Here is a 21,621-nt window from a genome sequence, read left to right as displayed (position 1 = left end):
TCAGTGTAGGGAATAGCTGAGCAAATCCAAAAGTGGCGCCAGAGGAATTTATTCCCAGGGCTGTCAGTTTTGCTGTCTATGAGCATGTGTGCTCCCCATGCTGGTTTTACATTCCTGTTCCCACACCATCAGTCAATCCCCATTCCTCTGTAGTTTTTATCCTCTTCATATCTTCACTGAGGGATGTCCTTACTCACTCCTCAGAGAAAATTCTTTGGAGACCACTTCTATCCTCCACACGGATCAAATCATAGTCTGCTGTGTCTCACCAGGATTCAGCAAGGGCCATCTCAGATTGTGGATATAATTCACCAGGAAGAGAATAAAAAAGAGGACTGCTTTGTGTTTTCTTCATTGGTAATACAGGGAATTCACCCTCGAAGAATTTATGGAACGGTCAGATGGTCAAATAAGAGCACTCTGGGTGTTCACAGGAATAACTTACTACCTGGCAAGGCTTTTTTGTTTACATCCTCCATAAGGACCCCATGAAACAGATTTAATCCTGGGTCTGGATATTTGGTTGTGAGTAGTTCTTGGGATATCTGTCGGAATGTTTGTAGTCCATACACAGTCAGCTGTGGGATCCTATGATAACGATGTTTTAAGATAAAGTACATAAATGAGCTTTTTCATCCCACCAGTGAACATCCCAAAGTGTTCAGCTAATGGCTCAGTACAGCAGTTCTGATATTGCTGAAAACAATCCCCAGTCTGTTCAAACTGATTCTAAGGCAACAGGAAACACAGAAAGTCATGCAAGGGCCTTGTTTGAATGGAGCCAGCGCAGGAAAGGGCACAGTGCAAGGCTGGCAGAGAAAGAGGGAGAGCTGGAGGCTGAGACAGTGGATTCATCAGGGCATCCGTGCTGAAAATAGCATGGCTGGAAGATGGCAGTACCATCAGTGATCAGTTTTCACTGCAGGAGCTGGCACAAGTCTCTGCTGCACCCTTTGCACTCAGGTAGGCGCCTGTGTGCGTGTGTCTGTGCATGTAACTGTGTAGCAGTGCAAAATGTGTGGAGAAGGGCTGCTCTTCACTTTAGGCATCTAATTGAAGCACATCAAAAAGATGCCTGGAGTTAAGGAGCTGAATCAGGCCTCTTTTCTCTTAATCCCTTCTGTAAAATGCAATTAAAAGCACTTTCTCTGCATTCCAGTTTGACCAAGCTCTAAGCAGTGTGTGGAGTGTTCAGGGTTTTTTTCACTGACTGTATTTTGCACTCTGTAAGTTAAAATCTGGACTTGTGTAGAGTGTGGTACCCATGTCATGAGGCCTTGGCAAAGCTGAGTATGAGGTGGCAGAGCAGAAGCATGTGGTGGTCTGGTCCCAGTTACGTGACATTTGGCTCTACCTGCAGCCTTAAAACTGAGCTGGAAACACAACATCAAGTGGAGATACCTGGAAAAGTCTTACATGACCCCACAAATGGTCAATGATGAGAAAAATTACACTTGAGGGATTCATGGCTGCATTTCTGGAGAAGTTACAAATCTATCCTTGCCCAGATAGGGCTGCAGAAGCACCAAGAAAGCTCCTCAGAGACCTATCCCTCATCTCTTTTGTCTCTTCAGAAGCTTGTGCAGTTGATTTTTTATATATTTGTGATTCATTTCTTCCTGTGAGTCTGGAACAGGTAGATCAAGTTCTCCTGGACAAGCAAGGAAAACCAGAGTGGGTTTGTAGGAATGGGAATTTACTCAGTGGTGACACAGCAGAGATTGACGTGGAGTTTTTAGGGGACCACAGTTTAACAGTTGGTGCTTTACTTTGTAAAAAAAAAGAAAAAAAAGAAAAAAAAAACCAACAAAACTTTTTATCCTACCATATATTAGCAGTAAAGTCATGTGAGGCACAGGGTGATTAATTGTGCTGCTCTGGGAGTCTTTGGTGCACTGAGGGAGAGAAAAACACACTGGAGAACAAAGGAGACGCAAAAGAACAGGTAGATCAAGATCAAGACAAGCAAGGAAAACCAGAGTGGGTCTGTAGGAATGGGAATTTACTCAGTGGTGACACAGCAGAGATTGACGTGGAGTTTTTAGGGGACCACAGTTTAACAGTTGGTGCTTTACTTTGTAAAAAAAAAAAAAAGAAAAAAAACCCAACAAAACTTTTTATCCTACCATATATTAGCAGTAAAGTCATGTGAGGCACAGGGTGATTAATTGTGCTGCTCTGGGAGTCTTTGGTGCACTGAGGGAGAGAAAAACACACTGGAGAACAAAGGAGACGCAAAAGAACAACCAGAGGTCTAAAACTCTGGTGCTATGGAGAAAGCTGGAGGAACCAGATTTATTTAATCCAGAAATCAAAGCTAGAGGGTAGGATTTGCTATGGACAGTCTTCCAGTGGTGAAAGGTAAGAGGCTGAATCTGTTCTCTGGCTGCTGTAAAAAGGATGAGGAGGTGCTGAACTTCCAGCATAACACATTTCAAGAAAGTTTTTCCAGGTTTTCTCTTATTAGACAGAAGGCCTCACATGGGTTTTTTTTTGTGGGTTTTTTTACCATAGCAGACCCCCTGAATATGGTGTCCATGTGCTAGGTAATACATGTGGAAACTGGATCGTGTCTTTGAGGGAGGAAAGATTGCTCCTCTGGGCTTGGGATGAGATTCAGTGGCATTGGGAAGCAGGGAATTTGAATGGGTGGGAGAGGTAGAACTGCGCACAAGGATCTGGCTTGCAGTAATGTCCAGTGCCATCTGCAAATCTCCCACGGACTCAGGGAATTTTCACATTTATGATACAACACTGGAACTGACTACACAGAATAAACCAGAATAAACTCCCAAACTGACCATTTCTGTGGATGAGATAATCACAGTTACAATTACTGGATAGATGACCTCAAGGGAATTTTCTAAAGATTTAACCCTTATATTTAAAAAACCCAATCAGTCCTAAGGAATGGGGAAGGGAGGGGAGATAAGATGATATCCACACCTCTTCCAGGATGGAATACCTGTGGGTTTTGCACACTGCAGGGTCTATTAAGTCTGTAAGGCTGATCTAAGATTATCTAGGCAGAGAAAATTCAATAAATCCCTGAAATTCTCTGGATTTGATGGAGCAGTACCCATTTTGGGACCAGCGGGGGAATGTTCTGCTCCAAAGAGGCCAGCTGAATGGATTACTTCAGTGAACAGAGAGACACTTGAATATATTCTTAATTGCCAACCATCCAGTTTACCAAGATCTGCTTTCTTAGAGGTGGTTTGTCACTTAAAAAAAAAAAAAAAAAAAAAAAAAAAGAAAAAAAATCAGAGAAATCAAATATTTATATTGCTTCTTTGATTCCAGCGAACATGGATGAGGGAATCAGGGTGGGAATCTGGAAAACTTTTCTCTAAAGTTTAAAGGGATAAAGCCTTGCTGTCTGAACTCTTTGGCTGGAGGTTCCAGAAGTAAATTGTATTTTTCTTATTTCCACTTGCAAGGTTTCCATCGGGCTCTGGGAGAGGAATACAGTAGGACAATTTTTCTTGATCTTGCTCCTGTTTAATGAATACTGAAAAACTGAAGGGAAGGTAGAACTCCCCTCTTTTTTTCAGGCTAAAAGCTCAACAGGTTTTCAGAGGCTTGGGCTTTTCAACAAAGGTTTTCTGTGGGATTTTTGATTTTTAAATTTCAACCTGCTTTCTCCTATTTCAATGTTCTTTGTATTGAAGATATTTTGAGATAATTTCAAATCCTCTGAAGTGGTTTTCCAGGTATTCTTTGGCTTTGATGGAAGAGAATTAGTGTCCATATCAAAGGCATTCAGAAAAATTAATAATTTCCTTCTTTTGTGTGGCAGGGAGGTTAATGAGGCCACCAATGCTGAAGCTGGCCCAGGGTGAAGAGCTTTGATCTCCCTGACTGGTTTTGATTGTTTGGAAGCCCTAAAGCTCCTGCCTTTTCCATGGAGTGGTGTTGCTTTCAGAATTACACCTCCCTATTCAGCACAGGGCTGGACCTGAGGAAGCACAACAAAAACACCTATAAAGCACCTAGTTTAATGTTCCTGCCTCCCTTGTTGCCTGTTTTTGTACTGAAAAATTGTGTCCAACCCCATCTGATGGGATGAAGTTCAAGAGGGAAGCAGAGACAAAAGATCCATCCCAGACAGAGTCAGTCATTTAAACCCCCTGTTTTCCTATTTATAGTGAGTTATTGGTTCTTGGACAAGATGGGATTTAATGGGAGTCTGGTGTGATTCAGTTCTTTAACAAAAGCATCCTTTCTCTGAAAAATTAGTTACTCATTTGTGCTGAATGAGGAATGAAAAACAGAATTTAAGGATCTAATTAACATTTGCTTCTCCTTTCAACAGATCAGTCTTTACACTCATAAGCTTGGTGATAAAACTATTTTCAGTTACTTTCTATTAATCTGAAAATCTTCCAGCCTCCACAGAATCTGAATTTCCAGGTCCAGAAACCAAATATGCTACTTTTATAAAAGGACAAGTGTAATTTTTGCATGCAATTGTATTAATTTTTAGCCCAGCAGTGATTACTGTATGTGCTAGAAGTACCTGTTAACATTAAACCTCATTCACAAATCTTGTGTTCTGACATAACTTGAGTGGGCACAGTTTAAAAATATTTTTTTTTTATCCTGATTTAGCATATTCCCACATAGGAATAGGTAACACACCATTATGACAATCTGATTCTGTCTAGGTAAACCGATATTATCTTTAGCACCAGACTAGCATAATTAAAGCAGTGTTGGAAAGCTACAGTTCAATGTTACTGCTTTGGACATAAGCCAAGGAATACTACAATTTTTGTTTTAAAGTGTTTCTTCTCAGAAGTCAGGACTACAGGATTTGATTCAGAGTTCTTAATTCTGGAAGACATTTTGAAGTTTACTAAAGGTGCCATTTTTAGTAATAAAAATAACAAAATGAAAAATACAGAAGTGTATTTATAGTAAGAATAATGAAGATTTACAGGGTAACGATAGTTGCTCCTGGCCTAGGAACCCTATATTGAACAGAGTGATTGAATGTTTCGCTTTTAAAAAAGAGAGAGGGGAAAAAAAAAACCAAAACAAAAAAACCAAAAACCAGATGAATAGTGAAAAACAAATCCTTTCCCTGGTGAAAAGCCTAACCTGTGTTTTGAAAATTAAGCGTTCTTTTGGGTTAAGCAGTGAAAAAATGGACTTGATCTTTGCAACAGGTTGGATTTATTATTGGAAGCAGTTGGCTGTGCCATAGAGGAGAGGAATTTTCTGGTAATGAGAGCAGGAACTGGGAATCAGAAGCAGTAGGGTCTGTTTCTGGTTTGGGCACTAGCACGCGATGGAGCCTTGGGAAATGCTGTGTTGTTAGGGAACATTGCCACAGCACCTTGCGTTTGTGACTGCTGGAGGAGGGATTTTCAAGAAGGACATGCTTTATCTGCTTTTCAAAAACCCTGCACTAAACATTTACCAGCCTGATTGCCCAGACTCCTAAATCCACGTGTGGCCATCTATTTCCAGAGGTCTGTCTGCTGGTGAAAAACCATGACAGACAGTGTTTTCTCCCTGGGCCATGAAAACAGAAGGATCACAGGATTCCCTCCCACTGGTATCCTGGCATTTGCCGTGGCCCATTCCACAGGATTTCCTCACTTCCAGCAGTTATTTGTGACCCTCGCAGTCTCCACTGTGGCTCTCCAGAAGCGGGGGGGAATGGTCAGCCCAGGTCATTCATGCAATGGATGGACCCTGATGGGTGCAGACAGGTCCTGCTGGAATAGCTCCCTCTGGAAAGGAACAGAGTTAATCTGCACATCCTCACTGGAGTTACTCCAGTATCCCCAAGGCCCCACATCCAACTTGGCTTATCTCTCCTAGAAATTACATTCCTAAGTCACTATCTGTTAGCATTAAAACTGCTCAGCCACCCCTTCCTCCAGCTGATGTCATGGTCAGTGAGTGAAAGGAATGGCCTTGGACACCATCCCTCCCTCCCTGGATCAGAGGAAATGCACGCTGACAAGACAGGAAATTCTCCTGAACCACAAAGACTTGGAGCTCATCTCTCGCCTTCCTGTGGGCCTTACCCAGTTCTCAGCTTGGGTCTTTAAAGGTTATTAATAGCACTGGTTGCATTAACAGGTTCGTGTTTTTCTTCTTCTGTCAACCAAGTTGTTAAACTGAGATTTTCGAGTTGTTTTTATTCAAAGTATCAGAGACAGACCCAAGAATGTTGTGGTCCTGCAGGACAATGATTCTTTGTTGCTAATGGGCAGCCAAGTGGGATTTGTCTGTGTGGTAGGCTCTCAGTCAGCAGTGGACAGGCTCTCAAGTCTCCAGTGAAAAACAAATAGCTCCAAAGGATTTGGTTTCACAAGTATTTCTTTACAGCAGCAGTGCATTTCCAGAACCCCAGTCACGTTCTCCTTGTTGCAGCAGATTTTTCCAGAACCCAGCCATGTTCTCCTTGATATGGCTGATTGTTCTGGAAGCCAGTCAAATACTCCTTTCTGTGACTGATCCCCTCTGCACCATCACTGTTCCCCTCTCTCATCTTGCTGTACCATTTGCGTGGCTATGCGATGGCCTAGCTTTTGGAATTATCTCAATTCCAAAAGAAAACCAGGATAAAATCCCCTTTGTTTATGATTTTTTCATCATGTTAGGTTATTTTTATTTCAGGTCAGTTTCCTAATCCATATTTCAGCTGCAGAAAAGCACTTATGGAGACAGCAAGAAGGTGACAAGGAGAGGAAATATAGGAGTTTGTGTGACTGGAGGCTGAACCAGACCAAAATGAGCTCCCTTGTGCCCCTCTTTGTGACACAAGAACTTCAAAGTGAGTCTTGGCTGCAAGGCACATGTGTGTGGTTTGGTGTTTGTGTCAAAGGAGACAGTTTGTGTCTTTCGTGTTTGGTCACTGGGTAGAAGTGCTGGTGTTTGTTGGGTATAAAGCTCTGCCATGGCCAGCATTCTCACAGGCCGGCTCTGTGTTTGCAGGCAAAAAAAGGTGATGTAGGGATTGGAAAATACTAGGTTCCCTACATTTCAGGAGTGTGACTTTCTAAGTCCTGCAAATTCAAAAATTAGTGTGTGACTTTTCATTCCTTAAATGACACCTCTCTGTGTGCTGATTTAGGAAAGGAACCAGTCATTATCCAGAGTGAAATATCTGATGATCCAACAGGTAACATTTTGGTGGCTACTGGAGATCTTAAAAAGGTCTTCTCACAAAACCTCTGCAGTACAAAGATTCAGACAGAGGGAATAGAAGTTCTGATTTTAAAAGTTCTAAGCCCTTCCTGCAAACTAATGATTGCATCTTCTCCTGCTTCCTGCTGGAGTTGCTGGTGCTTGGTTCCTGCCAGAAGGGATTTGGAGCTAGCACACAGGCAAGCTGTTCTGCTGCCTTTGGAGAAAGGTGTTATTTTGCCTAGCAAAGCAAGGGAAGGAGTGTTGAGAAACATCCATGCAGCCAAGTGACGCACGGGATGGGGTGCATTCTGTCCTCCATGCTGTCTGCACTGATCCTCACGAGGAGTTAAACTAGACGGAGTGAATAGATGGTAGGCTGGTTCTCTCTTGAAAAGGTTTCTTATCCACAGGAAGAAGGACTGAGAAGATTAAAAGCTCAACTTTGTTTATCCCAGATTTATTCTGGACTGTAGTATGTATTGTAAACAACTTTCTTCATAGAAAAGTATGTGGACAAAGCCCAGTCTGATTTATTTTCTCTGTTGTTCAGATTTAGCCTGAATTGGTATGAGTTCCTAGTTCCCATAAATGTGAATGCTTTTAAAAACAAGCCCAACATGTAAGTTCATTTACTGAAGGCTTTGTGTTTGTCATGCAGAACAACAGCTAGAGCAGAGCACGAGCTCTGAATGGCCACCATGAAAACAAAGTGGTCTGGTTTCCAGTGCAGAGTCAGGTATCCCTGAAATATGTGAACAAACCTGGGGCTGCTGTCTTGGTCTGGAACACCCAGTTCCCTCGATGGGGGGCCTAGGCTGTGCTCTGGCTTTGCTCACCCTCCCTCTCTCTGTGTGGAGTCATAGCACTTGGGAAGGGGAGATCAGAGACATTCTTTCCTTGTGATCAGGCTGGATCCCTCTTTTTGTTGTTTCCATAATGCCTGAGAGAGCAACTCTACCTCTCTCCTGGGACCAAACTCAATCCCTAAGAAGGTTTCCTTTCCCCTGACATTGCTGCTGACCTGGAGCCTGGCCTGGCAGCCTTGATGCCGCAGTCACTGGGACTGACTGGGAAGTCACTGGAAATGAACTGGCAGCATCAAATCCTCTGGCATATGATCCACAGGGGTCAGATTTTGGATTCATCTGTTGGTTGCTTATCCCCAGTTAAGGTCCCACCCAATGTAACAAGGCTTAGAACTGTAAATATTCCTCGAGTGCATGTAACAGCAGCCATCCTTCTCATATGGAGTGTGGGCAAAGCAGTGCTTCCTACTTATGAATTACTGCACAAATACTGCATGCTCAATGAGTTGGAGATGCTTGGATGTCAACTTCAGCACCTCAAGACATTCTTAGATCTCCAAAATAGGCTGTTTTCGCAGCTAAACCTCTGAATTAGGAGAGTTTATTTGTGGGGGTGAATGGATCCCCTTTAAACTGGTGAGCAGATGAGAGGGAAACAAGGTTCTTGAGTTTCCTTGAGACCCATGAAATGACCATTTGAGTTTTTTTCACAGAGTTACATTTTCTTTGTTGCTGTTTAACTAATTTCATTGCTGGTAACTGCAGCAATGAAGACCAAAGAGCACCAGAGCAGTTTTGGAGCAGACTGAAAAAGACTCAGTGTTGTATGTTCTCCTTGATTTCTACCTCAGCTTTATCCTACACTCCCCAGTGGAAGGAGAGCTGGATCTTGTCACAGACTCTGAACAGGGCTGGCAGCCCAGCACACTACCCCATCCTGCCCTGGAAGTGCCTCTGAGTGACAACAGTGATCCCACGGTTCATGACAGAACAGGTCCTGTGTCATCAGTATTGAACATCCACCTCTTGAGCAGATCCTTATCCTGGGGCTCTTCCGACATCCTGCAACATCTTTGAATTCAGGTCTTTGCTCTCTTTGGTCCACATGGAATCTCCAGAGCTCATTCAACTCTGAGCACATTGCTTTGGCTCTATCTGAAACCAGTATCTGGGAGTTTTGGGACAGCAGGAACTCAGTTGGCTGCATGGAAAAGAAACCTTTATCCATGTACTGCATCAGGCCTTGCATGGCCAACAAGGTTCATCTGTGGAAGGGGATGTGGCATCCCTCTGATATGCCACGGGCAAGTGGTTCCTTCCAGGAGCAGGATGCTGGGTTTTTCAGGCTTCCAGAATGCCACCCTGGTGTTCCCCAACCCGGACAGTGGGTGAAATCTCTTGTCTGAGCTCAGCGCTGCTTTTAGCAGCTCGAGAAGTGAGGAACCTCCTCCCAGGGAGCTGGCTGGACACAGCAGCCTGTGTGGGATGGAAGGGCCTTGCCTTCTGGCTCAGGAGAGTGTGGGTGGGGTTTGGAGGGGAACTTTTCTGGCAAGCAATGAACTTGTTCAAATAAACAAGAGGCTAAAACCAGCTTGTCCTCAGTCTCCTTTAGAAACTCCGGAGCAGATACTGTCAGTGTCTGTAGGCCCTTGCTGGGAATCCCATGGATACTGACAGCAGGGAAACACATGGCAGTACATGGCAGCTCAGAAAGGACCCTCTGTTCTCTGAAATTACTGGAATATTTGTCCTGTCTGTGCTGATGGAATCATGGCAGACCGAGCAGAACTGCCCCGTGCTTCTGGCTTGGCCATGCTCAGGTCTGTGGTGTCCAACAAGTTCCTCCTTTGCACTGTAGATCATTCTATGTGTGGTGAGATCAGGGATAGACAGCTGCTTACCTGGGAATTCTTGGCCAGTCTTTTAAACTTTGCGAGGTGCAGCTGGAAGGGACTGTGTTCAGAATAGGTACATGTTCAACATTGGTCAAATTATTTACGTCCTCAAAGATGAGCAGGGGCTTACCAAAAGCTCTGCTTGTTACAAGACCTTTTTTTTCCACCAGTGAAAATGAGAAATGCTGCAAAGAGATAAAGTGGCTGGGCATGATCAAGGTGACACTGGACCAGGCTTGGCCTCTCTCACATTTAATGATTTTCTCTCATTTTGTTGCATTGTGAGCTCAGCTTTTTTGCTCTGTGTCATGGAGAAATTAACTTTGTCCCACCTGAAAGCAGGACATTGTTATAAGGTGACTCATGTCCAGGCACAGTGATGGCTGTGGGAGGTGGCTGGGGCTAGGAAGGGCAGGACTGAAGAACTGAGTGTGGCTCCACTGTGTGGAAGGAGCAGGGAATTTGGGATTCAAGGACTGAAAGGAGGAGTCAGGTCAGGCTGTGCTGTGTTAGGTGCTCCCTTCCTGCTCCTTTCTGCACATGGCATGTAGATAAGAAATAAATACTTGTTTCCTTGGATTCATGGACTTCCTTCCTTTTGGAGAAATCAAAGTGAGGCAGAAGGTGGGAAGAAGTGTCAGAGTCTTGAATTTAAGGGCATGGTGTTGCTTTCTCCCTCTGTGAATAAGGAAACCTCTTTCAGATTTGTCCATATCCAATACTTCCAATTGCTTGTCCCATGGAAAGAATGAACTTGCTAAGCAAAGCCTAAACCTATAAAAATCCTGGGATGCAATTCTCAGCAGTAATATGGAAAGCAACCATAACATTCCTGTTACACCCAAACAGTACAGACCAGTCTGGGAAGGGACAAGATTTTCTAGCCATGCTCTGAAATATTATTTTACCATTGAGGGGAATCCCAGGGACACAGCAAAGCATTTTTCATGAAGCTGTGAATTTGTGTATGAATGAGGCATCTGGAAAGAGGGAATGAATCTTGGACAGGGGCTCATGTGAAAATATGCGGGCCCACACATGGACTCCACAAACACAGCAAGCTGGATTCACCTCTTTTTCAAACCAGACTTTTCTCTTCTGCTTATTTAATTCCTTCTTGAGGCTTTTCCAGCATCCCTCTTTGGAATTTATAATCTGTCTATTCTCATCATGGCTTTTAGTCCCAGGCTCGGTGCAACTCACATCCCTCCTGATGAAGGAGTACCAGACTGTTTCCATCTGATACCAACCTACTAATTGTGAGAAGTTACAATTGAATTAAAAACACACGTATGTAGTTAACATGTCAGGAAGCACCAAAAGGAAAATATGTAAGGCCAAGGAGAAGTGACCGGACTGTTTAATGTGATTGAAAATCAAGCCAGGAATATTCAGTGGGAATTATCTCATGGAAGTGACTGTACCTGATTCACTGTAGCATAGTTATTTTATCTTCTGAGTCTTCTCATTCCTGAAAATGACCATTTCATATTTCTGCGAAAACCTGGAGGGTCTCTATTTGTATGTGCTGGTCACAGCAATCCATCATTCAGAGCTATGGTGTTAGCACAGCAGGAACTGCACCTGGAGGAGTGGAATGTCAAATAGCTGCAGCTTTTCTGCAGGGAAAGAAAATATATTCTCTCATGCACTGAAAAACTTCCTAAGAAACCCTGTGATGCTGTAAAACTTGCCAGAAGATCTCCAAATAGATATTTATCTGTTTGTATGAAACCAGTTTTCCTTTGAGCCATAAGGTTTGAAATCCCTAGATCTCAAAGACGGCAAGGGAAATATAGGGAAGTGGTTCTGCAGGAAATCCTCTTCTCTGCCTTGTTTTGTAGGTTTGTATTGATAAGATCTGAATTACTTAAGTGGTTCCAAGAGGCTGGATATCAGGAAAGGTTCTTGCCCCAGAGGGTGCTGGGGCACTGATCAGGCTCCCTGGGGAACGGCCACGACCCTGAGGCTGCCACAACTTCAGGAGCCTTTGGACCACCCTCTCAGGCACAGGGTGGGATTGTTGGGTGTCTGTGCAGGGCCAGATGTTGGACTCAATGATCCCTGGGGGTCCCTTCCAAGCTGGAACATTCTATGCTTCTATGAAACACTGCAGCACTTAAACCTTTTAGAAGCCCCCACATGGAGCTTCCCTAAACTCTTTCCATAAAAGACTGCACTAGAAACAGTCCATCCTCATTCTTTCTCTGTACAAATTTCCTTCTCATTAAAGAGGAATGGGAACTTTCTTACCTTGCCTTGGCCAGGAAACATCACGGATCTGTCACTTCAAGGAAGTAATTGTTTCTTTACCCTTACCAAAGGCAAGATTGGCCTACAAAGTCTAGAATACACATTTTGTTTCTTTGGATTCCCTGCTGTCTTGGTAATCCCAGTAACTGCTTAGAAAACTCTGCAGTGGGCTATCTGGGAGCAGAGTTATCACTACTGTACAAACTGTGTTTTGAAATCTCTTGGCTCTGGTTTGACTCTGAAGGTTACAAATACTGTTCCCAGCACAAATGTTCTCCATGTCTGAGAGCTAATGAGCCCTGGGGCTGTCCACCAGGAAACAATAAGACATGTGAAAAAGATTCTAACATGCCCAGACACTCCAATATAAGAGACTGAATGTGTGTCTAAAATGCAGGGGTTTTCCCTCATCTAATTTATACCTTCAAATGAAACAGTCCTTTAATGATTCTCTTTGACATCTGTAATTGTCAGGACAAGACAGCACAGACCATCATCTCTGTGACACTGGTGCAAATCCAGCTGTTTTCAATAAAACGAGCTGTGTTTATGGAAGGAAGAGACCACAAAATGTCAAAAGTGGCTCTCTGAGGAAAGTGTGCATTTTTGTAAGGATCCATCTGAAGTGTACCACATGCAGACAAATATTCACTGATATACTCTGACTTTCTGAGCAGCTTCAAGTCCAAAGAATCAGTAAATCCACTTTAACTGGCCAGCTAAACCAGGTTTATGACTACTTTGCACTACCAGAAAAAGGAAAGGTATCCTGGCTCCTGCTGACACATCTGATCTAAAGTATCCAAGAATTTATAAACAGGATCTAGGAACTATTTGAAGAATCAAGTAACTTTGTCCATAAATTTGGATCAACACCAGCATCTACAATTCATTTCAGAAGTGACATAAACAGGAGACTTAACTGTGTGTCAAACCTAAGTTAGTCAGGATAAGTGTGCAAGCGATCTCACAGTTCATGGACTCATAGAATGCCCTGAGTTGGATGGATCCAGCTCCTGGCCCTGCATAGGACAACTACAAAAACAACACCATGTGCCTGAGAGCATTGGCCAAACACTTCTCAATTGGGAGAACCTGAGTGAGTGTGCAAAGATAAACATTCTACATGGAAATCTACTTCTCAACCCTCCTTTGAGAGGATCACAAGGCCTTTCCTGCAAGACTTTTTCCCATCAGTGCTCATCAGACCCCAAACTCCCACCAGGGTTAAAAATGGCCCACTGAAACGGAAGTAAAATGCAGTCGCACCTCACTGTACACAATAGCAAAAACTCTTCATGTTATCAAATGGATCTCAAAGCCACACCTGATCCTGGTTTAGAAAAACCCCTCTGACTCTGTTTGCACTTCTGGAACCCCCGAGAGCAACAGCAGCTGTATTAAAGGACATTCTGAATCCTTAAATTCCTGATCTGGGGCTGTGGGAACCATTCTTTTCACCTGACTCATGTTGACTTAAACCCAAGTGACTTTTAGTTCAGGCAAAGTCAAGCCCAAGTTGTGAACAGGATCTTTTCACTCATATTCCCAGTAAGGCTGCTTCTTCTTAAAGAGAAAAACAAATAAACTGGGTAAGCTGAACGCAGTAAATAATTTTCTCTCTTGTTTTGGGCTAAAAGCTTCCCAGTTGCTTATGTGAAAACTGCTGTGACTTAGAGAAATGTGTCCCAAGGCCCCTCTATTGTTTGTATATTATTAATCACTGAAAGAGCCTTTCCCTAAGAAATGCCATTGGCTGTTTGCTTTTAGTAGCTCCAGGCTGCATGCTGATCTGGTTCCTCTGCTTGCATCTGGGATGAGTCTGGTGAAGGAAGTGAAGTGACATGGAATTTATAGTTGTGTGAAAGACAGCAGAGGCAAGCATCTGAAGCCTTCTCAGATCTTTAGCATCTGGAGACCATCATTTACTAAAACACCCAAACATCCAGTAGTAACTGCCCTGACGTCCTGGTCATGACATTCTTTCTACCATGGAGACTGGGCAAGGGTGGTGTCATAGGTTAAGAAGGAAGTGAGTTTTTTGGGAGGTTGTGGTCAAACCAATCAGTGCTTGGATTTGAATATTGGCACCTGGTTTGGCCACTGGAGGTATGGACTGCCTCTGAGAACACAGGGGGTTAAAAGCAAGAACTGCCAGGAGAACTCTCTCTTGGTCCCGGTCAGTGGAGGAGCTCAGAGCTCCCCTGCCCAGCCGGGGCTGGCTGGGGGAGGGAAGCCATGCGGCCGGGTGAGGTAGGCCGGAGCCTCGGGCAGAGCAGGGGGGTGAAGGCCTTGCAAGATGGAAGGGTGGAGGAGCCTGAGAAGCACCGGGCCCCCCTCCGACTCCCCGGGAGACAGAGAGAGAGAGCCAGTGCCTGTGCTGCCTTGGAATTTGATCTTATGGATTGGCAGCACGGCCGGCCAGAAGGAGAAGTGGAGGATGTGGCACAAAAAAAGTGCCTGGCCGCTGTGGGAGTCCTGGGCAGACAGAGGCAAAGATTTTAACCCCTTTCTAGAATAATGGGAACCTTACAAATACTGATCCTCCAGAATCTGAATGAGGAGAGAGAGATGAAGCATGAGGAAATGAGCAAGTGTGATGAAAGTTGGTGCATGTGAGAGATGTCCGAAGAAGTGGGAGGAGATGATTGAGTGGCCTTGGGCTGGACTCTTTCTTGTATGGCCATGGACAGACCCATGTTTTTCCTGTGACCCAGGGACTGCATTTAGGGGGAGGCAATGCCTTGAAGCCAAAGAGAGTGCAGTGAAGCAGTGGCGAGAACAGAGACGGCTGAGAAGTGTGTGAGATGCCCTCTGTCTTTAGTGAAGAGGAAGATCTCTGTTCACGAGGCCCCTCAGCCCCAGGGGGTGAAATTTGGGGGGGACTGGTGTCCCAAAGTTGAGAGACTGCTGCTTGTAGAACTGGGTGGAGCATCCTTAAACGGGGAACCCTAAAAGCAGTCCTGGCCCATGTGCAGTGGTGAGAGCACTGGACATGGGGGGGAAGAAGTCATGAGGGCAGATGTTCTTCTGCAGTGCCACGAGTGTCATGGAAACACAAGAGGTTTCAATTGTGTTTCTGGTGGAAGCCTATGGTGCAAGGGGAGACTCTTCTCTCTCCCTGATGGACTTGAGAGTTAATTATTTGAGGGTTGATGATGGACTCAAAAGTTGATTATCTGAGAGATGGTGATGGTGTGGAAATCTATGGTGTTTCATGCTGTGGAGGAGAAGAGGGGAGGAGGAGAAATGTATGTTGAGGGTTTTTATTCTTAGTTTTGTGTCTTTTCCTTTTTAGATGCTGTAGTTAATAAAGTTTGTTTCCTTTTTTCCTATGTTGGAACCTGCTTTGCTCTGTTCCTGATCACATCTCAGAGAAGCCACTAGGGAAAGTGTATTTTCATGGGGGAACTGGCATTGTGCCAGCCTCAATCCATGACATTTTTGAACACTTGCCCATCTCCTCTGCCCGAGGCTCCAGCCTACCTCACCCGGCCGCATGGCTTCCCTCCCCCAGCCAGCCCAGGCCGGGCAGGGGAGCTCTGAGCTCCTCCACTGACCGGGACCAAGAGAGAGTTCTCCTGGGAGTTCTTGCTTTTAACCCCCTGTGCTCTCAGAGGCGGTCCACACCTTCAGTGGCCAAACCAGGTGCCAATATTCCAATCCAAGCACTGATTGGTTTGACCACAATCTCCCAAAAAACTCATTTCCTTCTTAACCTACGACAGGTGAGAAAAGAACAAAAGCAATGGGGGATAAGAGAAGCAATGTGGATTTCATATGCTCATGGAAATGGATAGCATACACTCTTCATGCTGGGTTTTCCCTGCTCCCGGCCTTTGGGATTCCATGGAATTACTCCTGATTTACACCCATTTGAGTGGAACAGCTTCACTCCCCTTTTCTTCAGCAAAACAAACATTTGTTACTTGGAAAGAAAAGGATTCTTAAAATTTGACCCAGAGCTGAGCATAAATTCTCAGTAATGCAAGAATTTGTGTTTCTTTAGTTTGTAAACAAAGAAGAAGCCCTTGGAGGGAGTGTGTGGATTAATGCCACAGGAATGGCAGAGGGACAGTTCCTGTTGTGGTGTAAATGAGGATTCCCCCTGCCACAGGGACAGCAGCTCCATGTGCATCCATGGGAACATGGAAGAGCAGTATGGTCGAACTTGAGAGGGTTGAGCTTTGGGAATGCTGACAGCAGCTTCTCTGCTGGCTCAGGCCCTCAGGCAGAGCAGGATCTCAATTAAAAAAATTGAAGTGCCTGAAGGACGTGAGATCCAGTGCTGAGCTGGAGGTAGCTGTGGGTCTGCAGTGCAGGTATATGCTAAGAATTATTTCCAAAATCACTCTGAGTGCCAAAAGGGAATGGAGGTCAGATGTTCAACTGGTGTAAACTGGTGTGGCCCTCCTGCGTCCTACCTCTGATCTATGTTTTTTAGCTCTGTCCAGACCTCAGGTTCCTGTAGTGCCCATGAAAGAACTCCAGATTTCCTGATAATGGATGATTTTTTTTCTTCTCTTCCTCCTGAAACACACCAGCACTCTTTTGAAATGGTGATTTAGCCCCTGGAAAGCCTGTGATCCCTGCCTCTGGAGAACACAGAGCAGCTTCCATCTGGCAAGGGAGAGGAACCGCGTGTGCACATCCCCATCCACACTGCTCACAGTGCACAGTCTGTTAAATTCAGCATAAGCTTCAGGCCCAGCCACAATGCAGGGTATTTATGGAGTGAATGTCTTCCTGTAAAGGATGTGGAAGGATGACGCAACCACTGCAGAGCCCCGACTCTCTTTCACATACTCTCACCTTTCCTACACACATTTTTATGATTATTTCATTTATCTGAGACTGGAATAGAAGGGACAGATCCTGGCTGCCTCTCCATTCTGCAAGGAAAGGGCTGGAGAATGGCCTTCACCTCCTCCCAAGCCCTGGGGAAAGCCCAAATTCTGCCAGAAGAATACCAGTTTTTCCACTACAGCTAAAACAGCAGGTGCGCTGTCCAGGCAGAATGTTTCAGGGGACACACACAGAGCCACAGCAATTAATTAATACCAGAGCCAGGATCATTTCTGTGGGTACTGAAGGTGCTGAGTACCAAGGGACCAACAGCTGTCCTGGCAGGAAAAGCCTTTTTGCCTAGTGACCTTAAAACAGAGCTCAGCCCTACAGTTTTCATCTCCCCCATCCCATTTTGTGAGGTTAGGCCATGTTGGGCTCAATTTTGTAAAAATCTGAAAATCCCCCAAAATTTCCTTTTTTTAAAAAAGCATCTTGACCTTGCAGACTTGTCTGTCTCTGCCAGAGAGGTCATCAACTTCCAGTCTAATACACCAGAGAGAACACTGTGAAATTGCCGGGGTCGGCTGTTGTCTCTGCCCCAGCACGGGAAAAGGTGGTTCTGGGCAGGCCGCGTGACTGTGCATGAAGAGGCATTGGAGTAAAGGTGATTTGGAACTATTCGCTGGGCCAAGAAATGGAACAAGTACAGCTTTTCTTTAACCTGACTCATGGCCATATTGCAGGGATCAGGTTGGAAAAAACCCAAGCGACTGTTATTCACCCGAAGTCTGCCTTCAAACCCATCTCACGCACCTCTATTGCCAGATGACATCATGTTTCTGAGGCGGAAACAATTTAAAATATAGAGATGCAAATTACTGGTTCAAATAACTTCCTTAAAACAGAAAAAATAACAGACTGAGGTTTTGGAAAACTGATTTGAAAATATCTGTTATTTCATATCTGAAATCAAATGGACCAAACTGCAAAAGTTTGAGCAGTGTGTCAGTGGTTGCTTTATAGTGATTGGAAAATTTAAGACAGTGTGGCAAAAGCTGAACTGAAAACAGAGGTTCTGAATTTGAAGTGTTTTAAGCAGTTTTGTAACAGTAACACTGCTGTACATAAATGGTATGAAAAAATGCAGCATTTTTAATAACTTTCCAGTAAAACTAATAAAACTGTCACCTCTAAATATATATAGGGGTTTCTACCACCACACAACTTTCTGGGAAAGTGAGCTAGGGAACTGTGTAGGAAGAGAGTCCTCTGTGGAGGAGAGTCAAACACAGCTTGTGTGAGTTTTGTCTGTCTGAAGGCAATAATGGTTCCAACCACAGACGATTTCGTTATCAATGAGTGTAAAATCCCATCATTCCTATAAAAAGGCTCTTAATGGAGCTTGGAATGTGTCTTTTCTTAAACATTTGTGATGTGAAACTTCAAAAATATTAATTTGTAAATAAACAAATGAAAAAAAAAAACTATCCAAAACCAACCTCACAGATGTCTGTCTGTAACCACAACAAAAAGAATTAAGGACAGGCAAGTGAAAGTCTCACACTTAACATCTCCCAAATAATTTTTAAGGTTTAGTTACTCAGCTTGTGCAGTCCTTTGGAGGAAGATGCTGCTCTTTAATCAGCAGGTTTGCAGCTGATTTTGGAAGTGTCTGTGTTATATTCCATGGCTAACAATTCCTTCAGCTGGGAGAAGTCCCTGCCACTCCAAAGGTGCCGGCTCTTTGTTTCAGAGGGCTGGAAGGTAATCAAGGATTCCTGTGCTGTGATTCCTGTGTACAGGAAAGGCTGGCAGAGCGGTAGCTGGCTGAGCTGGGGACCCCACTGACCTGCTCATCTCTCCTGGTCTCTGAAAACTACCCCTCTTCTCTATCCTCAGGGCTGGGTTGGGCTGCAGGAGGACCAGATGACCTGAGGGTCCTTCCAACTTAGATTATTCACTAATTCCATGTAATGAGCTGGAGTAATTCCAAAACCTGAATGGGAAAGGTGTGGGCAGGCACCTGTTGGAATCTCAAACTCCTAATGAAAGCTACAGAAATCCAGGGAGGCCACCCACCCCTCCAGGTCCTCCCAGGCTGCCAGAGCTCAGGGAGTTGTTGCTGCCTGTTGAGGCTCCTGCGATGTGCAGCTGTTGTGAGTTACAGAACTATGTCAGAGCTGTTTTGTCTGAGTCCTGGATTTTAGGGCTGAGATCTTATGTGATCTTGGAGGGATGGGATCCAGAAGAGAATTTCTCTTTGCACCCTTTTGGATAGAGCTGTGTAGACACAGGCACTAGAGGAGGCTCCTAGTCCTTGTGGCAGAGCTGCAGCTTCTTCAGGAGGTGGCAGATCTCAGTGTCCCTAAAATGGGATGAGAAAAAGCAGCATTTGTAGGCAGAACCAGTAACGTTATTTCATAGCCCAACTGGAGAGAGGTCCCTTTGTCCCTTTTTTCCCAAGCAATGTTACCTCCAGCACATCCTGCTGTGTCTCACCTGTGCAGGTGTTGAAGCACACAGAGTGGTCACAGAGTGGTCACAGACACTAGAGCTGTGCTCCAGAGGAGTCCTTGGCACTGGCAGCCTCCTTAAATAATCCTGTCCAAGTCCACCTTAAACATGCCCTCCCTCCCTGCAGTTTTCCTTCGGGACAATTAAGCGTTCAGTAAGTTAAGAAGTGGAAAAACCTGAGGAAACATCTGTTTCACAGGTGGTGCAGCTGTTTCCTCCCAGGGGTTGTTTTCCTGCAGTTCTGTGCAAGCCTGTGCCTTGGCACAAATGCTCCTGGCTGTGATGGTGACTCACACTTGTATCTAAACATCCAGATTTTACAGTTGTTAAGGGTCTCAGGGGATCACTTGCTGTCATCCCGCAGCCTTGTTGCATGGATGTCCTTGGAAGTGCTGAGTTTCTCACTGTTCATCTGTTCTGAAACAAGGATCCCATGTTTTGATAAATAGGGTTTGGTGTCTTTCTCCTGCAGGCTCTGGGCTGTAACTCTGGTACTGCAGAACTGAGGTTTGCATCCTGCCGAGATCAGGCTTCAGAGTGGCATTTATTTTTTTCCTAGAAGAGAACATATGCTTTTGCTGGCCAGCTCTGTCAGAGCACCATCTCTTTCTGAACTTAAAATGTTAAGATTGTTCTTATATATATATAATATTTACAAAGACATCAGCAGCCACCTCAGCCATCCCAAGTGTCATATCCCATGATAAACTTCAATGTCACAATAAATCCTCAAATACAATAGCTTCTCCCAGAACTAATATAATTGTGTATTTCACAAGCCAACTCTGCAACCATGGACAAAATTTGCCCCCTGCCTGACATCCCTTGTGCTATGGGCACAGCAGTGTGGTCTCGGGGCTGTGCATCTGGCAAGCCAGGCAGAGGCAATCCCAGCTCTGCCGGAGCCAGCAGGTGTTGCCCTGCAGTCAGCATTTCATCACAGGGCTGTGCTGGAGTGAGGAGGGGGTTGTTTTCCTGTCCTTTCCATCCATAGGAAAGGGAAACCATTGCACCCAGGTTGGAGTTAGACAAGTTGAGGCATTGAGCCTTTGCTGAGCTCTGGTGCTGCATTTCTGTGACACTTTCTTTTAACAATTTACAGTCACTACTGTGGTGCCACAGCTGATGCACTTGGACAACAGAGCCAGCAATTTCAGAAGGCTGTTCAGGAGCCCCAGCCCCAGCTCTTCTTCACTTATTAAAGAGAGCCTAGAGAGATTAGGCTACAAATAGAGATGCCTTAATTAATTTTCTATCAATTAGACAGAATGAATCTGACCCTAAATATCCTTCTAGACACACTGAATTAGTGCTATCTTGAACTGAGGTCTGGAAGAGCCCTTCTCAGCTGTTAATTCTCTGGGAACCATGTTGAGCCCCAGAAATATCCAGGGCTGTTTATCTGTCTTGCCCCAAGACACACAGACCAGCAGAACTCCTTCCCAGCCTTGCAGCAAACACAGAGCCTTGAGAGACCTTGGTGGGTTTTTTATTTCTGTTACGAGTAATAAACCACAAATGGAGAAACCACCAGTGGCACTTGAGTCTCGTAGCTGTGTACCAGTGGGAGAGAAGTGAAAAGGCCTAGCCCAACTTAAAAATTGCATTGTATCCTCAGACTGGAACAAAAAGCAGAGAAAGGACTCCTCAATGGCCCTGGATCTGGCACTTGTGACCAGCCTGAGTGTGGGAGCAGGATGCATCAAGCAGGCAGCAGTGGTTGGGTAATGACCAAGGAAATGGAACCCCTATGAGTAGGATAGATCTCACCACCTCTGCTGGGCCTAGTTCATGTTTGGTGTCATCAGGTTAAAAGAGTTTTACGTCATCTGGTCGAAGGAGTCCCAAATGGGAATGAGGGCCTGTCATCCACTCCAGAAGTAACTTTTGCCAGAACTGACCAGCTGTGAGAACACAAACCTGCTGCAAGGCTCCAGAGGCCACTAGTGTGTTCTGGGGATAACCAAGCAGCTTTGGGACAGGAGACAGTTCTGAAGTCACTGAGGAATGGGTACAGAGCACAATTCTCTGTCCCATGCTGCTTGTAGCAGCTTATATTTTGGCTTCCCCAGGCACAGGGACATGGGGAAAGATCCTGCTGAGCCAAAAAACTGTGTGTATGCTTGCCTTAATTTTATTATTTTGGCCTAATTTTAGCAATTATTTAAATATCTGCTTTTCAAATAACTATAAATAACTATAAATTCAGAGAAGCT

This window comes from Passer montanus, unplaced genomic scaffold (assembly GCF_014805655.1).
Source record: "Passer montanus isolate IOZ18808 unplaced genomic scaffold, ASM1480565v1 scaffold68, whole genome shotgun sequence".
Lineage (NCBI taxonomy): Eukaryota > Metazoa > Chordata > Aves > Passeriformes > Passeridae > Passer > Passer montanus.
This window is presented reverse-complemented; position numbering follows the sequence as displayed.